Here is a 22,249-nt window from a genome sequence, read left to right as displayed (position 1 = left end):
GACGAGTGAGTTTGAAAATTTTATGATTTAATAATTATGAGTCAAGTGTGATTTTAGAAAGGTTCTTGAATTAGTGAAATTTGTGATTTAAATGAATTATTAGGTTAATTAGTCTCGAAAACGAGGTATCGAGACCTCGATTTTATAAACTAAGTCGTAAATATTTTTATAAATATTTACGGAGTGTCCATAAGTTGGTATTAAATTTTTGTTAGAAAATTTTAACATTTTGATAGTTAATTAAATAAAAAGTACTAGATTACAAAAGCTGCAAAACTTTTTAATTAAAGAAATAGTGATTAAATAGCTTAAGTAGTGAATAAGGGAGGACCAAAAAGGCAATTAGACATTAATTAGAAGGCTGAGACGGTATGTGCAGGAAAAAAAACTTAAAATTGGATGGTTTAGGGACAAAATGGTCATTTGGAAATTGAGATAAAATTAAATAAAGACCAAATTGAAAATCTAGACATTTCTTCATCAATCTTCAGCCAAAAACAGCCATAGAAGAGTCCCCATAAGCTAGTTTTTCATATTTTTGCTACATGTGAGTTCAATTCTTGCTCTTTTCTTGAAATTTTTATGTTTTTAAGACTTTTACAACTAGGTCCAACTATCTAATTCATTGGTTTTTGATTTTATGAGTAATTTTGAAAGTTACCATTGATGAGTGCTAGATGTTTATGATGAATTAACATGGATTTGAAGCTTTAATTTTTTTATATGATGATTGTATTAAGTAATTTTGATAGATGTTTATGATTTTAGGACTAAATTGTGGAAAAGTTAAGAATTAGGGTTTGGTGCTGAAATTCTAAATATCAAAGGTTGAATAGTAGCCTAAAATGATTAGATAAAGTGTTAATTGAGAAAAATTAGCTTATTTGGTGGGAAAATTGATAAGGGACTAAATTGTAAAAATTATAAAAGTTAGGGTAAATGTGTAATTTTGAAAATTTAAGGGCATAAATTGTGAAGTGAATTAGAATTGAATTTGATGCTGATGAATGAATAGTTTTATATTATAGATCAAGAATCCGAAGACAAACATGAAAAGGGGACAAACATGAAAAGGGGAAATTAACAGAATAGTTCTTAAATTTCTACAAATTTTACAAATTAGTTCAGGTAAGTTCTTATGGTTGAATTTTCATGACTAATTGTTAGTTTAGGAATGTTATAAAGTATTATTTCAAAATTTTTTATTGAATTATGATTATTGTAAAAATATGAAAATTGAATTGAATGTTCAAATTGAGTAGAACGCAGGATTGAATACGACTGTTCCGTGACACAAGATGAATTGATGGATAAAACCATGGTTGGACCATGGTAAATTTTAAATGTAAGACCATAGCTCGGCTATGCCATTTTAGGACCATAGCTCGGCTATGCCATTTTAGTGAAAATACCATAACTAGGTTATGGCACCATGAATGTAAGACCATGGTTGAACCATGACAATATATATATGTGTGTGTAAGTGATAAACCTTAATTTATACATATTTTTATCCCATACTTAGCTCATTTACAGATGATTTCTCCTTATATTTGGTGAATTTGATGCTCCTAAACCTTTAATTTCATGTTTTATACTTAGGTGAGCATAGGAGAGTAAAAAGTACGAGAAATGGGCCGAAAATGGAGAGAATAGACCCACATGGGAAAACAACACGGCCTGGACTTCCTCACACGGGCGTGTCACACGGTCGTGTCAATTTGGTAGGCTCGAAGCACGACTTACACGGGTAGACCACACGCCCATGCCTATTTAACAGCCTTAACCACGGGCTAGAGTAATCGCACACGGGCGTGTCCCTGCCAAGCTCAAGTTTAGTCTTATTCGGAAAAGTCCAATTTTTAGGGCTCTTAGGAATTCAAAAGCCTATTTAAACACTTGAGGAGGCACTTAGGAGGGGGACGCAGGGTAGAATGCAAGGAATTACTAAAGGAAAGCCAATTGATCCATCTCAAGAGCCGGATTCATCATCAAGACTAGAGATCTCCCTTCAAGTTCCTTCATGATTTTTAGGTTTTCTTATGTTTTGTTATCTTTATGCTTTTGAGATGTTTTCTTTCATAAATATGAACTAAACCTCTTAAATACCTAAGGGGAATGAAACCTAAGACAGATCTTGTTATTATTATCTGAATTGTATGATAAATTTTTGACTTGTTCTTAATTATGTGTTCTTAATTCTTGTTTTAATATTCTAGGATATTGATTTAAGTTAACGCTCTTATTCAGAGGAGGAATAGACCCTGTTTAAGAGTAAAATTGTCATAATTAAGTAGAGTTGATTACGTGCCTAGAGATAGGGTGACAAGATTTTTTCAAATTAGGTTGGAATCCATAGATCGAGTTAATGCAATTCTAGGGTGTTAATTAGAAAGAGATTTCAATTACTCAACCTAGGGTTAGACGTTATTAGTATCGAGAGAGATAATAATATAACTTAGGGATTTTTAAGGATCAAGTCAAATGAATAAATCGTCTGATTCAGAGTCAAATAACAAGTGAAGTCTAGGTGGATTTTTCCTTAGGTATTGTCTCAATCAATTGAATTTTCCCAAAAGTATTTTCTCGAGTTTTCTTTCTGTGCATTCTTAGTTAGTAATTAGTTTAGATAACCAAACCTCTTAATTTTCAGGCTAGATAATAAAAAGGAAGTAAATACTAGTACTCACAGTTCCTTTGGGTTCGACAATCCGGTCTTGTTGAGCTATACTACTGTTCGATAGGTACACTTGCCTTAATCGTGATAATAAGTTAGTCTCAAGAACGATTCATTTATAAATCTTTAAAACCTGTTACGAATATCACACAATCAAGTTTTTGGCGCCGTTACCGGGGAACTAGGATGTTAGCAACACTCGATTTTTATTACTTTAGCCATTTTACTTTTATTGCAATTTAAATTTTTATTTTATTTTCTACTTCTTCATTTATTTTCTTCTGACAGATTTTTCAAGTTTATGACCAAAAGAAACCCGTCAGGACCACTACTTTTTGATGGTGAGATCAACCGCACAGTTCGCAGAAACCGGAGAGAAATAAGGCGAAGCCTAAGATACACAGAGGATGAGTAAGATGACGATACTTCAACCACAACCGAGGAGATGGTTGAAAACCAAGAAAATCTGCTACCTCCTGCGATTGCTGCTGATCCAGTAAATCAGAATCCTGCTCCACGCACTATGTATGATTATGTTAAACCTAATTTAATAGGAACTGATTCAAGCATAGTTAGACCTGCTATTGCTGCAAATAATTTTGAACTGAAACCTAACACAATTCCAATGATACAACAGTTTGTTCAATTTGATGGTTTGCAGGATGAGGATCCTAATGCTCACTTTGCAAATTTTCTAGAATTTTGCGATTCTTTTAAAATTAATGGCGTTTCTGATGACGTCATTCGCCTTCGGTTGTTTCCCTTTTCGTTAATGAATTAGGCTAAACAATTATTGAACTTGTTACCACGAGGGTCAATCACTACTTGGGAACAAATGACCGAAAAGTTTTAATTTATTAAAATATTTTCTGCCGACTAAAACAGCCAAATTACATAATGATATCTCTTCTTTTGTGCAGATGGATTTAGAAACACCCTATGATGCATGAGAGAGATACAAGGACCTTTTGAGAAGGTTCCCTCACCATGGGTTACCACTTTGGCTATAGGTTCAAACATTTCATAATGGCCTGAATCCTTCGACTCGGCAAATGATTGATGTAGCCGTTGAAGGAACTATCAATAATAAGCCTCCTGAGGCAGCTTACGAATTTATTGAGAAGATGTCACTGAATAACTATCAGTGGCAAGTTATGAGAACAAAGCCAACGAAAGTAGCCAGTGTTTTCAACCTCGACACGGTTACTATGTTATCTAACCAAGTAGAACTCTTAAATAAAAAGATTGATGGTTTGTGTGGTTCTACTCAGGTACATCCAGTGATGAGGTGCGATTCGAATGGAGGAGGAGCATGCACAGAATATCAACCCTTCAACCCTAGCATCGAGGAGGAACAAGTCCAATATATGGGTAACAATAACTCTAGACCCCAAAATAACCCATATAGTAACACTTATAATGCAGGTTGAAGGAAACATCCCAATTTCTCGTAGGGCAGTCAAGGAAATCAAAGGCCACAACATCCTCCGGGTTTTCAACAACCACCTTACCAGTAAGAAAAGAAGTCGAACCTTGAGGAGATGCTAACCAAATTCATCTCGGTGTCAGAAACTTGTTTTCATAATACTGATACAGCACTAAAAAATCAACAAGCATCAATCCAGGGGCTCGAAACTCAGATTGGACAGCTCGCTAAGTTAATTTCTGAACGACTACAAGGTAGCCTGCCAAGCAACACTAAATCTAACCCAAGGGAGCAACTCAACATGATTGCCATTCAAGATGAGGAAGGGTTAGTTGCAAAACCAAGGCCAGAAACGATGGTAAGCAAAGGTAAGAATGAGGTAGGCCAAAATGACCCAAAGCCGGTGAGTATAGAATATAAACCTCGTGTGACATACCCCAATGCGACAGGGAAAGACCGATCAGACGAACAATTTGGTAAATTCCTTAAACTTTTAAAGAAACTACATATAAACTTACCATTTATTGAAGTCCTTTCGCAAATACCAAACGTAGTCAAATTCTTAAAGGAGCTTTTAACAAATAAACGAAAGTTGGATGAGGCGCCGCATGTGGAATTGAATGCAGTTTGCTCAGCCATATTACAGAATAAGCTACCCAAAAAATTAAAAGATCCAGAGAGTTTTACAATTCCTTGTTTAATTGGTAGTTTAGATGTTCATCATGCATTGGCTGACTTAGGAGCAAACATTAATGATATGCCTTATAAAATGTTTCAACAGCTAGGTCTTGGGAAACCCAAACAAACTAGGATGAGCATTCAATTGGCTGATAAAACCATTAGATTTCCTAGGGGTATCATTGAAGATGTTCTTGTTAAGATCGATAAATTTATATACCCCGTAAACTTTGTTGTTCTAGACATGGAAGAGGATAGTAACGTACCTTTAATTTTAGGATGGCCCTTTTTAGCGACTGCTAGAACCATTATTGATGTTGGTACAGGTGAACTCACACTTCGTGTGGGGGACGAAATAATCACCCTTCAAGCTCGTAATTCGAGTAACACATCAAAAATTGAAGGTGGTTGTATAAATCATTCTACTAGTACTGATCACGTAGTGAAACCTTCTGTGCAGGAAACAGTTATAAAGAATGAGCCATGTTTAAACAACAACAAGGGACCTATCTATGAAGAACAGAGGCTACAAATCGAGGAGCTAGATGAATGGTAGACACAGAAATCGAGAACACCCGATAGGCTGAAACCGAGCCAGCACGAGCTCAATAGCTCACCAAATCAACTTAAGGTTGGAGACAAAGTACCACTAGATGTAGCAGATCCTCGCATTACCACTTCTGAAGCTAATGAAGAAATTCCTCTTATGGTACTCAGTATTTTTCCATATGGTATAGTCGAGGTAAATCATCCCAAATTCGGGATATTTAAGGTAAACAATACGCGTCTTAAACCTTATGTTGATAAAATTTATAGCAGGGATGAAGAGTGTAAACTCCTCGCTCCACCTTGACTATGCAAAAGTGAGGTAAGTCGAGCTTAGACTATAAATAAGCGCTTCTCAGGAGGCACCCCGAGCACTAACGGTGCTAACTTCTTTAAATTTTAGTCTTTAACATTTAATTCACTAACTGAGTCACTGAACACAAGATTCTCAGAACCACACGGCCAGGCACATGAGCGTGCCGTAGGCTGTGCACATACCACGGGATGCAACACGGCCATGCGATACGGCCGTGTGAAAATAGGGAAAAAATCTCTTCCCCAACACGGAATGCGATAAGTTGCCATGGCCACTGCCAAAATAACACGGGTGTGCGACACGCCCGTGTTTTAAAACTGTGGGCAAACATGTCAATTTAACACGGGCGTGTGCCTGCATACACGACCGTGGGAGAAGCAAACGAAGATTGACACGGTCGTGCAACATGGCCGAGTACACTGATGCACCAAATTTTGAAAACCACGAGACGCACAGGCTGAAACGAAGGCACACAGGCATGCCCCACGGCCGTGTGCCCCAATTTCCCTATAAACACCTATTACCTATTTTAGTTTTATCTTTATATTTTGAAATTACTTTTTATTTCCTGTTAATATTATTTTATCTTGAGTTTTTACAATTTTTATTTTCGACTATTTCATTACGAGTAATTATGCTTCATTATATTTCCTAAAGAGTTTCTGATTTTATCACAGTCATAAAGAGCTCCAAAGCACATCATCAAACAAGAACTAAAAACTAAAATGACGCAGGACTTATGGACTAATAAACCTCTACCACTACCTGAGTATCCTCCTCCACCTTCATCATTGCTTTGGCCGATTATTCTCTATCTTCTCTCCCTATCTTATGATTATATATGTATCTTTTTCAGTATATCTATCTTTGTACATTGAGGGAAATGTACATCTTAAGTGTGGAGGAGTCTTTTATATCATCATTAGAAATCCCTAAATTTTGTCTTATTCTCATGTGAATTACTCATATCACTATTAGAATGAATTTTAATTAATTTATGATTTTTATTGATATGTCTTGAATTAAAACATAGGCAATTATGCATTGATTGTTTAAACTTTAAGACATTAGGGAATCAAGCATGATAAGTTGATTTTTGAAGAATTAAAAACTTTTATGTTGTTTCCCTAAGTTAGGTATTATCTTGAGTTGAAATTCACAGGTTTAAACATCAAAAAGTCATAATTTTTGTGAGATTTTGAGCCTTAGAGCATCTATTATTTCTTTCATACTCACTTCTATTGTTGCTTTGAGTGCGTCAGTATTGAATTGTTATTCTAGAACTTGCTTGATTATGCATGTCAAGACCACACCATTGATTTGATATGTCAAGATGATAAAGACACTTAGGTTTAACCCACTCACTCCACAAAAGCCTACCTTCATAATTAACCCTTAGTGAACCCCTTTGAGCCTAACAAACCATTAATTGATTTACCCTCAATATTAACACATAACCCATTATTGTTGAAATCCCCTAATTTGATCCCTATTTTTGTCGAGATTTGATTTGAACTAATTGCTTAGCTATGTTTTGTTCTTCTATATATTTGACTTGTTCTTAAAAACAACAACAACAACAACAACAACAACAATACTTACATACATATTAGTAGTAATTCGCCATTTTTTGAGCTTGAGTGTTAATTCCATATTCTAAGAAAAAGCTCACTTGTATTCAACTGATGACTAGTTATTTTTCTAGCTAGGTAATTTTTTTAATTCAATCTCGATTCTAACCTTTTCTTTCAGCTTGTGACAACACCCCCTAACCAAAGCCACGTTACAACCCTCTAAAGACCTTTTTTATTGAGGTATCATCTCAATATATAGTGGTGGAGATTTGATTTTCAAGCAAGCCTATGGTAATAACTTCTCATATTGACTAATAAATGCTTTAATTGATGTCCTTAAACATCTTGAGTGATTTGAGTGAATCTTTAGTGAGGATGTTAAACTCTATGATATTTTGATCAAGGTAATCACTTAGATGAGGGGAGACACCTATGTTTTCATGATAAAATGCTCAACTTAGAATGTCTGAAACTTTGATGTACTTATAGTAGAATTTTCAATGTATAAATACTTATGGATTATTTTGAGATATTATTGATAGGGATTATAAAATGAGAAGAATTTATTTTGCTCGTGAGTTGAGGATTTTGCTTGAGGACAAGTAAATTCTTAAGTGTGGGGGTATTTGATAAACCGTAATTTACACATATTTTTATCCCATGCTTAGCGCATTTACGGATGATTTCTTCTTAGATTTGGTGAATTCGATGCTCCTAATCCTTTAATTTCATGTTTTATACTTAGGTGAGCATAGGAGAGTAAAAAGAGCGAGAAACGGGCCGGAAACGGAGAAAATGGACCCACATGGGAAAACAACACGGCCTGGACTTCCTCACACCGACGTGTCACACGGCTGTGTCAATTTGGCAGGATTGAAGCACGGCTTACACGGGTAGACCACACGCCCGTGCCTATTTAACAGCATTGACAACTGACTGGAGTAATCGCACACGGGCATGTCCCTGCCGAGCCCAAGTTTAGTCCTATTCGGAAAAGGCCAATTTTTAGGGCTCCTAGGCATTAAAAAACCTATTTAAACACTTGAGGAGGCACTTATGAGGGGGACACAAAGTAGGAGGCAAGGAATTACTCAAGGAAAGCCAATTGATCCATCTCAAGAGCCGGATTCATCATCAAGACTAGAGATCTCCCTTCAAGTTCCTTCAGGAGTTTTAGGTTTTCTTATGTTTTGTTATCTTTATGCTTTTGAGATATTTTCTTTCATAAATATGAACTAAACCCCCTAAATACCTACGGGGAATGAAACCTAAGATAGATCTTGTTATTATTATCTGAATTTTATAATAAATATTTGACTTGTTCTTAATTATATGTTCTTAATTCTTGTTTTAATATTCTAGGACATTGATTCAAGTTAATAATCTTATTCAGAGGAGGAATAGACCCTTTTTAAGAGTAAAATTGTCATAATTAAGCGGAGTTGATTGCCCGCCTAGACATAGGGTGACAAGATTTTTCGGATTAGGGTGAAACCTAATAACGAAATCCATAGATCGAGTTAATGCAATTCTAGGGTGTTAATTAGAAAGAAATTTCAATTACTCAAACTAGGGTTAGACGTTATTAGTCTCGAGAGAGATAATAATATAACTTAGGGATTTCTAAGGATCAAGTCAAATGAATAAATCGTCTGATTCAGAGTCAACTAACAAGTGAAGTCTAGGTGGATTTTTCCTTAGGTATTGTCTCAATCAATCGAATTTTCCCAAAAGTATTTTCCCGAGTTTTCTTTCTGTGCATTCTTAGTTAGTAATTAGTTTAGATAACCAAACCTTTTAATTTTCAGGCTAGATAATAAAAAGGAAGTAAATACTAGTACTCGTAGTTCCTTTGGGTTTGACAATCTGGTCTTGCTGAGCTATACTACTGTTCGATAGGTACACTTACCTTAATCATGATAATAAGTTAGTCTCAAGAACGATTCATTTATAAATATTTAAAACTTGTTACGAATATCACGCAATCAGTAAGACCATAGCTGGGCCATGGCATCTTGATGAAAAGACCATAACAGGGTTATGGCACTATGAGTGTAAGACCATGGTAGGGCCATGGCAATATATGTGTAAGACCATAGTTGGACCATGGCATCAAGAAAACGATGTACTCAAATTTGTAAGACGTTCTCTAATTTGACAAAGATTGGTAAGTGTTATATGGATTTAATGCGATAGAATTTAAAAGGTTATTGATATTGAGCTCAATCAAGTAAATTTCATCATTTGAAATTTGTGAATGGCAGGAAATGTTAGTGACATGTTTGTTTAATAAATTATTATAGTATGTTCGGTAAGAATTATTTTTAAAGGCAATGAACTTACTAAGCTTCATTAAGCTTACTCGTGTTGTTTAATGTTCTTGTAGATTAATGTGAGGTTGAAGGATCGAATCAACACATCAAGCCACACTATCCAGATTAATCCAGTAGTTTTTACAATGTAAATTTTGGTTTATATGGCATGTATAGGGTTGGTTTAACAATGAAATAGATTGAAATATAGTTATAAATCTTAAACGTTTGATGGTAAGTAGATAGTAATAGTACTTGATAAATTTATGAATGGAGTTAAATAGGTAACTATAAGTAAATGAAGTGTTGGTGATGTTATGTCATATTGAAAATGAATTTTTGGCTTGTATTGGTTGCTTGGTTGGGATATATTGGTGTATTTCAATGTTGTATGCAAGTTGATATTAAAAAGGGTGAGAAAAGTGGCCTTGAAATGGCCTATTTTCGTCCACACGGGCGTGTGTCTCATCCATGTGTGACACACGGCATGGCACATGGGTATGTATCTAGTCGTGTGTCCCCTGCACCATGAAATTTCAAAATAGAATGCCCAGGATTTTACACACGGCCTAGAACACGGGCGTGTGACTTGGCTATGTGACCCTTGCACTTTGCACACGACCTAGCACACGGGCGTGTGGTTGGCCTTGTGGCATAAGTTAGAGAGTTACACGGGTAAGGACACGGGTTGGGAGATGGTCGTGTGTTTTACATCGAATGCCCACACAGCCTAAGACACGGGCGTGTCTCCTGGCCGTGTGAGCCACACGGTCTAGCTACACGGGCGTATGTCCCTTGTTTCTAAAAAAAATTTTGACATTTTCCAAAAAAATTCTTAAAGTCTCTAGTCGAGTCCTGATTTACTTCTAACGCCTATTTTGGGCTTCGAGGGCCCATATAAAAGACCATATGAGTGTTTTATAAATGAGTTATGATATATGTATTAAAGATTATGAATTGTTCGTAATTAATCTGTGAAGATCGGTAATACTCCATAACCCTGTTTCGACAACAGATATGGGCCAAGGGTTTTACACATGCGATGGAAGTAATCATACCTACGCTCCCAATTCTCGATATACTTCTTGTGGAATGTTGGCCAATCTTCCTCAAGTCTCCTCCGCATGTCGATCTTGTGCAAGTTATCGAGCTACTGGGGTGGCAGACGAATGTGATGCATACGCTCGAACTGTTGCATCACTCGATCGAATTCGTACATCTTGACCATTGCAAAAATGATCAATGACACTTTTTACATGTCATATGTTGCGATTGGCAAAAAAATTGGCCAAGACACATTCTTGAATCCTCAGATCCTTATATGGCATCCATACAATCTGCAATACGAATTTATTAATTTTAGCACATGCCTAATGTAATATCCCTAAAATTTTTACAGTAAAATATTATCCGTGATATAGTAAAATAAGGAAATAAAGGGACAAAAAGGGAAATTTTGAGTTATGTCAATATTGGGAAATATATTATGATATATTAATTCAAGAAAGGACTAAATTGCAAAAGTGAGAAAAGTTTTGTTGCACAAGAGTAAATACTCAAAATTTGAGAGGTTAAAGTGTACATATGAAAAATTTGAAGGACCAATAGTGTAAATATTTTAAAGGTAGAATGATCTAGAAACTAAGGAAAATGGATGAATTAGGACCAAATTGAATAGATGAATAACTATGAGGGACTAAACTACAATTTTACCAAATTAAATGATGACTCAAGGATGGAATTTTAAAAGATAATGAAGGGAAAAATGGTCAATTGGAAGAGAGAGAAATCTAGAAAGTAATAATAATGCTAGAGATATTTGATATTTTATAATTATTTAATTAAATAAATATTATTTTATTAATATTTTAATAATATATTTTATTATTATTTTATTAGTATATAAAGAAAAAAAGATGAGAAATTCTCATCCATATTTCCCATGCACTAACGTGAGAGAAAGAGAGAAAGAAAGAAAATTTTATTTTTTTTACAATTTGGTCCTTTTACCAAAAATTCACCATTTTCACCCAAAAATCAAAAGAATTTCCATAGCTACCAAGAGAGAAAAATGTTAAGGAGACCATGGGGAGTTAGAATATCAAGTTGGATTCAAGAAATAGAAGCTGGAGGAAAGAGAAAATCAAGTTAAAGATTAGTATCAATAGAACAAGGTAAGTATATCAAGATTTCAATATGTTTTTAAGTTTGTTATTATTGACAAAGCATGGAAATAATGTTATAGTAGAGTTTTCTTACATAAGGTCCTATGTTATTGATATGTTGGTGAAGAGGAAATAAGAAAAAGTGATGAGAAATGGTGTAGAAAAAGAAAATAAGGGTGTTATAACATGGTAATTAATATCTTGTACTAAAACAGTTTTGGACAGCAGCAGATGTCAAATTTTGAAAAATCATCAAAAATTTTATAAATCTAATTATAGGATGAATAAAATATGAAATTAAATCTTATTAAGTCTAGTTTCTTATAGAAGAAATTATGTAAGCAATGGAATTGTAAATCATGAGATATAATAAATTTTGTGAGACAAGGTCAGAATGATTTTGGGTTCCCCTATTCTGACTTTGTAAAATCATAAAAAAATTGGATAAAAATAATTATGAGCTTAAATTTATATGTTTATAATAATAAATGAGTCTATTTTCAATAGAAACAAACATAAACATCATTTGAATTCTGTACGAGGAGATAATTAATTTTTAGTGAAGAAGGGTCAGAAGTGTCAGACAGCAGAACAATGGTAACTTTAAAAAATAAAATGTACTTATTGGCTAAACAAAAAATCCTTAAAATTTTATGGTAATAATATATATGAGTATAGTTTTAGGTAAAATTATCGGATCTTAATTTAGAGTTCTATAGCTCCAGATATGAATAATTTAGTGACTATGACACAGATGGACAGCTTGAATATTCATAAAAGTAAATAATAATAAAAATATAGATAATGTTACTTACAAGTGTGTTATATACATTAAGGATGTGGAATGGAGTGGAGGAGGAGGAAAACATATATGAATGTTCATTTAGCATGGTTAATTTGCATATTTTAGGCTCAGGGACTAAATTGAATAAAAGTAAAACTTTATGGGCAATTTTGTAAAAATGTCAAAAATGACCAAATTGCATGAAATGGATTAATTTTATTATTTAAATTACAAAATTGAATGAAATTATTAATTTAGTTCAAAATAAGGGGAAAACATGTTTTAGGGATTAAATTAAAAAGTGTTGAAATTATGGAAAATTCTGATATTTTATAGAATTCATGGATTGTTATCAATATGTATGAGAATAATAGCTGGAAATAAGGATTAAATTGCAAGAATTTTATTTTCCTGACCCTAAGGATGAAATCGTCATTAATTAAAAGTTTAGGGGCAAAATGGTAATTTTTCCTAGAGCATTAATTAAGTGCATTAGAATATGAAATGAATGAAAATGATGATCAAATTTATTTATAAAGATCCGAACGACTCAAATATGAGACTTGATCGTGGAAAAGAAAAGATATCGGATTAATGAAATTATAAACACAAACAAGTAATGAGGTAAGTTTGTGTAACCTGAATTGTATTTTAAATACTTGACAAATGTGGTTATGTGATAAAAATATGATTTGAATGATCAATTCATGATAATTGATGAAATATTACTAATACTCGATATAAATTGAAAATAAATCCCGGTTGAATGAAAGGAAAATTCGATGGATCTCTGAAAAGGAATTAACGGTAAAAAGGATCTAGCCCGGACGGGTGATCCTAGTCTGATATAGCCCTCCCGAAGAATACGTGTAAAATGGATTTAGCCCAGACGGGTAATCCAAATTAGGGTCTGAATTTAGCCTGGACTGGTAATTCAGACCAAGTTCATTAGAGCAATTGTCGTTGCAGGGGATTTAGCCTGGATTGGTAATCCCGACAATACTCTATGAGTTTATATTATAGGGATTTAGCTCGGGTGGTAATCCCTTTGTAAGGATGAGGTTCGCGGAGTGTGCTCTCTCGATATGAAATGTGTAAGACCATGGTTGAAAGATACCATGGCAACCTGATATGAAATGTGTAAGACCATGGTTGAAAGATACCATGGCAACCTGATATGAAATGTGTAAGACCATGGTTGAAAGATACCATGGAAACCTGATATGAAATGTGTAAGACCATGGTTGAAAGATACCATGGCAACCTGATATGAAATGAATAAGACCATGGTTAAAAGATACCATGGCAACGTGACATGAAAAGAATAAGACCATGGTTGAAAGATACCATGGCAACATGACAGAAAATGAGTAAGACCATAGTTGAAAGACACTATGGCATCATGTCAAAGATAAATAAGACCGTGGATGGGAGACGTTATGACATCTATTGAACAATTGATATTCAGGTAATACGTATCAGATGGCGAATGGTTATATGAAATGGTTGTGTGAAATGTTTACAAGAACTGGTCATATGAAAATATATGTACAAAATAGTTGTATGAAATAATTATGAAGATAGATAAACGAAATAAGTATAAGTACATGGAATATAATTTATGTTAAGTTTGATATAAACTATTACCTAATAAATACACATAAAATATATGGAAATGATGGAGCATGAAATATTGATATAATGAAATGAATGATATATGCTTATGAAGAAACGGTAAGAGCATGATATGTTTCATGACATGTACATATATGATTATCTTTGATATGTTGATACAAGGAAATTATGTAAGTTGAGACTATTATTAAACTCAAGTGCGATATGTCGAGAAAATAAGTATATCAATGTTGAATTTAGATGAAATATGTGCAAGTATCCTAACAATGATGTTGTTTGACGCTTAGACAAGTGCCAAGCTATTGATTGAATGGTAACATGTTTAATTATAAGGAGCATTGAAATAGTAAGTACTTAGATGAAAATAAAATTTAAGATTTTGTGAAATTTTTTTTCTATGATCCTGATTTAATTCCGGTTGGTTTCTAATGTATGTTTGGGGCTTCGAGGGTCCAATAGAGAGACGTTATGATTATTTTCAAAATATGAATAATAAATGACTCAAAATTATCTGAAAATATTCAGTAAACTCCGGTAATGCCTCGTACCCTATTTCGGCAATGGATACGGGTAGGGGGTGCTACACCTAATATTTAATTTCAAATGTTGGAATAAATAACCGATAACTTTGAAATTCATAAAATAACCTGCTATTTAATTTTTTTATCTAAAGCCAGTCAGATATCCTCAAATTCATAAAATAACTTTGAATCCTTGATATGTTGTTCCACCTATTCAAATAATATGTTATTTCAAAATTACAACAATAAAAAATAAAAATGGTAATGATATTATCAAATGAATTTTACCATTTTACGAGTGAGAATTTGTAAGGGGGTTCCGCTCGGGGGCATAAAAATGATAGTCAATGCCATGTCCAAGATTGAGGAAGGAGCATACAACCACAGATTTTAAATTTTTCTGGTATCGTCGCTTGACACATTTCTCGGTACAATTTCATCAGCACCGCTGATCTTCAACTAAGTCATCTTGCTTCTTTCAAGTCACCCTGATGTTCCTCAATTAAATGTATCAAATTGCGAGATTTATCTGGCATTAATAGACCCCCAATCAATCTCAAGATAAATGCACACGAATTGTTCTTTTTCAACGTTACTCGCAGAAGCCTTAATAGTTTGAAACTTTTCCTCCAACCATCTCATCTCGATCCGGCTACCCCTAAACTTTTTCAACACCTTCCCTAGTAGTTGATCGCATGTTGCACTCCAATTGACAATAATCTTAGTCCCCGTAATGACTTCATTGTCGATCGGTAGATCGAGTTGTAAACTAAAGTCTTCGAGTGTAAATGTACACTCATCGCAAGGAATATGGAATGTGTATGTCTCTAGTCTCCATCTTTTAACAAAACACTAATAAGTGGGGGATCCAATTTATTCCCCCCGAGCATGTGAGCCTGTAACATCTCATTTCCTGTGATATCGAAAAAAATGATTTTGGGATCACAATTCTAACGAGTGAGTTATTATTTTAATATTTATTTAATGTTTACAGGATTATATTAAGTCGTATTAAATTTTCGTTAAGAAATTTTAAAGTTTAAATAGTTAATTAAGTAAAAAGGACTAATTTGTAAAAGATGTAAAAGTTGAATTATATTAGTTAAAAGGGCTAAATAATTATGGAAATGAAATTTAAAAGACTTGAGTGATAATTATACCATTTAAAGAGTTAGTGGTTACCATTTAAAGAGTTAGCGGACAAATATAGACACGGTTAACTTGAAACTTTTTATTATTAATAAGGGTAAAATGGTAAATAAACCTAAAATAAACTAAGTAAAAGTTATCATATTCCCTATTTCTTCTTTGTTTGGCCTAATTTTCCATTTTTGAAGGGGGGAGAGCTTTTGTTTGAGTTTGTTCTTGTATGGTATGATTTTATGCTCCGTTTGTAATGATTTTTATGTTTTTGAATTAGTTTTAGCTTAATCTAGATAGCTCGAGGGTTAATTTGTAAAAATTTTGAAAGTTTAGGGACTTTCCATGGTTTTTTTTGAATAGGTTTTGAAGTTATTTGATAGATTATTAATCTTGGTTGTAAAATAAACATGTTTTATTAAGTGATTTTTGATGAATTTTTTAAATAGGGATTAAATTGTTAAAAGTGTAAATCCATGGGTTTTTTTGTGAATTATTGGTAATTATGGGTTGTTTCAAGGTCCCTTGTACCATTGGTTAAATTCGATTTAGGTTAAAATGAGTTATATTCAATTTATGAACTTAAGGACTAAATTGTGAAAAGTTAAAAGTTAGGGTAATTTTGTAATTTTACATAAATATAAATTATAGATTAAATTGAATACTAGAAGTACTTAATTGAATGAAATTATCAATTTAGATCAAGATAAACAACAAAGCAGACTTAAATCGAGGAAAGGCTAAAGTTTCCAATTAGTGTTCAACTCTACTTATACGACCCTAGTTATTAAGGTAAGTTCGTACAAATCGTGACTGTATTAATGTTAACTAAATTGATTATTTCCTATGTTGTGTTAACATAACAGACTTGAAATTATATATGTATCTATGTATGAATAATTGACAGATAACGAATTGTAAAAGATATTCATTGGCCGGAGGTAATTACAATTATTACTGTTAAAAACCCTAGTTCGATCATGGGAGCTCGATTATGTAGGTCTCAGACCATAAAAGTTGTATTACCACATTGGTTGTTATTGGAATTACATTCGGTTTTCCTCTTCTATTTTGGAGTGCACTGTTTATGTTGAGGTATTATTCTATCTATACGGTTGAAACGTCAGCCTTATTATAGCACTATAGTTTTTAATCTATTTGATGGTTGTGGCTTCAGTATAGTTCAAAGCTTCGATGTTAATAATTGAAATAGCTTTATTATACATAATCTCTTTCTAGCTTTCGTGAAAGGGTTGACATCGGTAAAAGTGTAGATGATAGAAGATTGAGCTCAAATTGGTTTATTGGTTTTCGTTCTCAGGTAATCTTGATTAATGTCAACAAGTTAAAACATGATGTTATGTTTCGTTTAAGTTAATATAGTTTTTAAGGATATTTTATTAGTATTATGAGGGAATTGTGATAGATTGTATGTCTGGGTTGTCTTGACAACAAGCAGAAGGGATTATTTTGGAATGTTATTATCTGATAGATAAAATCAACTCAATTATTGTAATCAGAATGGGTTATTCATTTAAAAGGTTAATTGAGTTATACGCATTTGAGTTTACCTTCAGGACCGAGAATAAATTTTGTGCATTCACGGGTAAATTGACGAATCGTCAAAATGAGGGATTCATATTCTAGTAGACATGATACAGAAATATATCTATTAGATCAGTTCTAATCGAGAAATGGTATTATAGGTTATAGTCATCTCGATAATTGAAGCTACTGCGCTTGTGTTAAACAATATTGCTTAACACTTTCCATATAAGGAAAAACAAATATAAGTTGAAAGATTTCAAATACAGACATGCTAGAAGCATTAGTCAGAGTTTGATAACCCAGGTTTCTCGGTTATGATTCGTTAGACAATCACTTTGAATTTCTCGGTAACTGTACTGCTAATGATAAAGTTGTGATAGGAGAATAATCATGGACGTTCAGTTAAATCTGGTATAATATCAAGTTCTGATATGACTTCTGATACAAATTCTGAATCGAAATGAGTTATGATGGACTTATCTGTAGTTTACAGTTAAGAAGTTGACAGAAAGACTCCACTTGATGACTTGTATCATGTGAGAAATTTCGAAGACGAAATTTTTTTAAGAGGGAAGAGTTGTAACAGCCTATTTTTCAGTGGTGTCGAAAATAGTGGTTCGAGACCACCAAATTCATCGAATAGGCTCGTAAATTTATTATTTAATATTTACGAGTCAAATATGATTTTAAAAAGATTTTTGAATTAATAATTTATGTCTTATAATGAATTATTAGATTCGAGTGATAAAACCCTAATTCAAGTAGTTTTGGAAAATGAGGTATCGGGACCTCGTTTCTATAAACTAAGTCATAAATATTTTTAAATATTTACGGAGTGTCAATAAGGTGGTATTAAAGTTTTGTTAAAAAATTTTAACGTTTTGATAGTTAATTAATTAAAAATGACTAAATTGAAAAAATGTGCAAAACTTGCTAATTGTAATATTTAAGAGATTAAATGGCTTGATTAATAAAACAGGAAGGACTTAAGAAGTAAATATACCTAAACTAAAATGATGAGGCGGCATAAGCATGGAAAATAATAAAATAAAAGGATTTAATGGCAAAATGGTAAATTATTTGAAATTAAAACAAACAAATTGAATTTTAATGTTTCTATGCAATTCATCTTTTACCTTATGCTTAAACCGACATGAAGGGAGAGCTTTAAGCTGGTTATTATATTTTTGATGCAGATTGAGATCTGGTGGAAAATCGAGAAAAAGAATAATTACTAAAATGCCCCTGAACTTTAGTATTGCTATAACTTAGCCAGGTAAGTTCGTATAACTAAATTTGTATATTTATATGTTTGAATTGAATGCTATGTATGTGAATTGTGTAATTGTTATGCATGAAAATCAATCGCATATCCGATAATGTTCGACAAGTATTAAGTCCCGTTTGAACAAATAAAATTAGATGGAGTACAGGGTTCCCGATTGGTTGTGATCCTGCATGTGTTGCAGACACACCACATCTCTTACGAGCGTCTCGATAGTTTGCTCTCACGAGCTTCCCATTAAATGGTTCTTACGAGCTTCCTAATTAATGGCTCTCTTTTGAGCTTCCCGTTTATTGCTCTTCGGAGCTTCCCGATAAATGACTCTTATGAGCTTCCCGTTAATGGCTCTCCGAAGCTTCCCAATATTGCCATTTTGTTTTAATTTCAAACAATTTACCATTTTTCCATTAAATCATTTTATTTTATTATTTTCCATGATTATGCCGCCTCATCATTTTAGTTTAGGTATATTTTCTTCTTAAGTCCTTCCTCTTTTATTAATCAAGCCATTTAATCTCTTAAATATTATAATTAGCAAGTTTTACACCTTTTTCCAATTTAGTCCTCTTTAAATAATTAACTATCAAAACGTTAACATTTTTCAACAAAACTTTAATATCACCTTATTGACACTCATAAATATTTATAAAAATATTTAGGGCTTAGTTTATAGAAACGAGGTCCCGATACTTCATTGTCCAAAACCACTTGAACTGGGTTTTATCACTCGAATCTAATAATTCACTATAAGACATAAATTATTAATTCAAAAATATTTTTAAAACCATATTTGACTCGTAAATATTAAATAATAAAATTTACGAGCTTACTCGCTGAATTTGGTGGTCTCGAACCACTTTTTTTGACATCACTGAAAAATGGGTTGTTACACGAATCCCGTTTGAACCATAAGAATTCTTAGGATACAAATGACATGCCATTAGGAATTTCATGTTTCGGGTGCTGGTCTTGAATGTCCTACCGATGGCTAAGATCCTGCATTTGTTACGAATTCTCCATAAGTTGTGTGAGTAGCATCATGTAGCTAACATTCCGACCCACAGCTCGTGTGAACAGGCCCATTTCACAGCTCATGTGAGTACTATTGAAAAGGAAAGGTTACGGTTATATGGAAAGGCAAACTATGTGTAAGCATTTCCGAGTATCTGATGTAATTCTAGATGGTTCAACAGGTAAGAAAAGGAATGGCATGGTAAGTACACAATGTGATATTGAATCACAATCTATGAAAAGGAAAATGTAATAAATGATGTGTATATGAAAATCTACTTATATTATGGTTGAGTTCATATGTACCATGGATGAGCTTACTAACTTGTGAGTTTGATGATGTTTGTATAGGCTTTTACTAAGCTTATGGTATTGATAATGATATTATGCTTAATCTATGAATTGTGCTAATGAAACAGTAGGTTATGTTTGAGTTTATACGAGTTTACTAAGCACTCGTTCCTTACGTAGTTACTTTCCTTTGTTTTATAGATTACCAGAAACTCGATCAATTGGAAGTTTGTCGGAGATCAATCACGTTATCCAACAACCATTTCGGTAGTTTTTGAGTAACTTGGCCAAGGTTATATATGGCATGTATAGGACCTTTTGTAATGGTAGTTTATGAATGTGTAAATGGTTGATTTAGTATGTTTATGCTTTTGCAATTTATATTTGGTTTGATGAACTTGTAATGCTTGTTCAAGTTAGCTCATTTTGGCCATTCTTAAGTACTTGTATATAAGACCCTTTTGGTATGTTTGTGATGGCTTGGAAATGGTTATTTGTGATATCATGTGATAGTTAAATGAACTAGGTTTTGTGCCTGAAATATGTTCAAATTGATTTGTTTGTTAATGATGTTTTGATATACATATGTGGTGCGTTTGAATCGCATATTAGTTAGATGAAATAGGATGTTTGAAATGGTACGTTTAAGTGTGTTTGAATGATGTTTAAGTCTCTTGAATGTGTGCCTAAATGGAATGGTTGGTTAGATATGGTTTGCCCTGAAATGGCTTGAATTTAGGGTCAATTTTTGGATCACATGGCCTGGGACACAGGCTATCACATAGCCGTATGACACACACGGCTTGGCTACACGACCTTGTGTCATGTGCAAATTCCTAGTGTTTTAAGTTAGTGAGTTACATGACCTAGCACACAGCCTGCGACACGGCCATGTGTAGCAAGTCAGAGAGTTACACAGCTTGGCACACGACCTGCGACACAGTTGTGTAACCCTATTTAGTGAGTTACACGGGCGGGGACACGACCGTGTGAACCTTGTTCGATTGTTACACTGCCTGGGCTATGTCACATGGCTTAGCCACACAGCCGTGTGACCCCTATTTTCCATTTTTTTCCAAATTTTTCTCAATTATTCTGATTTATTTCGATTTAGTCCTGAATTGCTTCTAAGCTATTTTTAGGGCCTCGAAGGCTCGATTTAGGGACCAAATGTATATGTTTGATAGATTTTTTATTGAGATTAATTTATTAAATGTTATGATGATAAATGTTTTTCGATTGATCGATAATGCTCTGTAACCCTAATCCGGTGCAGAGACAAGTAAGGGGTGTTACAAAGCCACATATAAAGATCTTGTATCTCGCAAGTGTCGATAAATGACATCTGGTGCACATTCACTTAAATTATTAATGTATCTCAAAAATTTGATCTTCAGTGAGTATATAAACATAAAAAATTAATAATCTAAACATAATCATTAACTATTTAAAATTTAATAATTTAATAATATTTTCTTACCATTTGCAATTGAACAATGAAGATATGCTTGGCATCTAAATGAATAAGCTGACTTGCCATTTAAAAATTATAACGAATAAAATAAAATCGAAGAGAGTAAAATTCAAAAAAAAATTTAAAAAATAATTGAGGATTGAGGATTGGAAATTGGAAATTAAAAATTGAAAATTGAGGATCGAGAAATTAGGATGGAGGAATGAGTATTGAGTATTTGGTTGAAAAGAATAAAGTTTGGAGGGGTTTATATAGAAAAACTTTTGGCTGTTGGAATCCTTTTAACCATTGGAATAGTTACCGTTGAAAGGAAAACGCATTTTACGAGGTACATTTTAATTGATGTGGCAGTGAAAATGCACTCAATAGGCCACTTTTTATTTTCTTCCCGGAAAACGCGCCTTATAGGGTGCATTTTCCTTTCTCTCTCTAAAAATAAAATAGATCGATAAATTTTAATAATTTTAACCTACTTTCTCAATTGTTTTTTTTCCAGCATATTTATGAAAATTAGCCATGATGGAACATACCTTGAGTGCATTGATTGAATAATAGTTTATAACTTGATTAATGTCTAAGTTTTCAAGGGAAAAGTTTAGGCTTAGTTTGGATGTGCGGTACGTTTATTTGCGGTCTATGTAAATACAGCGGTAGCAATGATATTAGATACTATAGCAATACTGTAACGTGAGATAAAAAGTAAACTAAAAGCAATGTACCGCACCGCACCGCATTGCACCATACCCAACAACCCATCCGAACTCCACCTTAATAGAGAATTTTAACATATTAAGTATAAAAGTAAGAAATCTAATCTAGTAAATGTTAGAGGGTGAAATCACTTATTGTATAAAGTGCTAAAATAA

At 33.3% G+C, this 22,249-nt stretch overlaps 1 non-coding gene across 1 annotated transcript; it reads right to left on the bottom strand.

Moving 5' to 3' along the window:
* Positions 1–3,565: 3,565 nt before the first annotated feature.
* Positions 3,566–3,671, bottom strand: LOC128280285 (small nucleolar RNA R71). The gene has a single exon (XR_008270465.1). It is a non-coding gene; the product is annotated as a small nucleolar RNA R71 (small nucleolar RNA).
* Positions 3,672–22,249: the final 18,578 nt, after the last annotated feature.

This window comes from Gossypium arboreum, chromosome 8 (genome assembly GCF_025698485.1).
Source record: "Gossypium arboreum isolate Shixiya-1 chromosome 8, ASM2569848v2, whole genome shotgun sequence".
Lineage (NCBI taxonomy): Eukaryota > Viridiplantae > Streptophyta > Magnoliopsida > Malvales > Malvaceae > Gossypium > Gossypium arboreum.
Note: the sequence above shows the minus strand (reverse complement) of the source record. Positions and strands in the feature narration are given on the sequence as shown.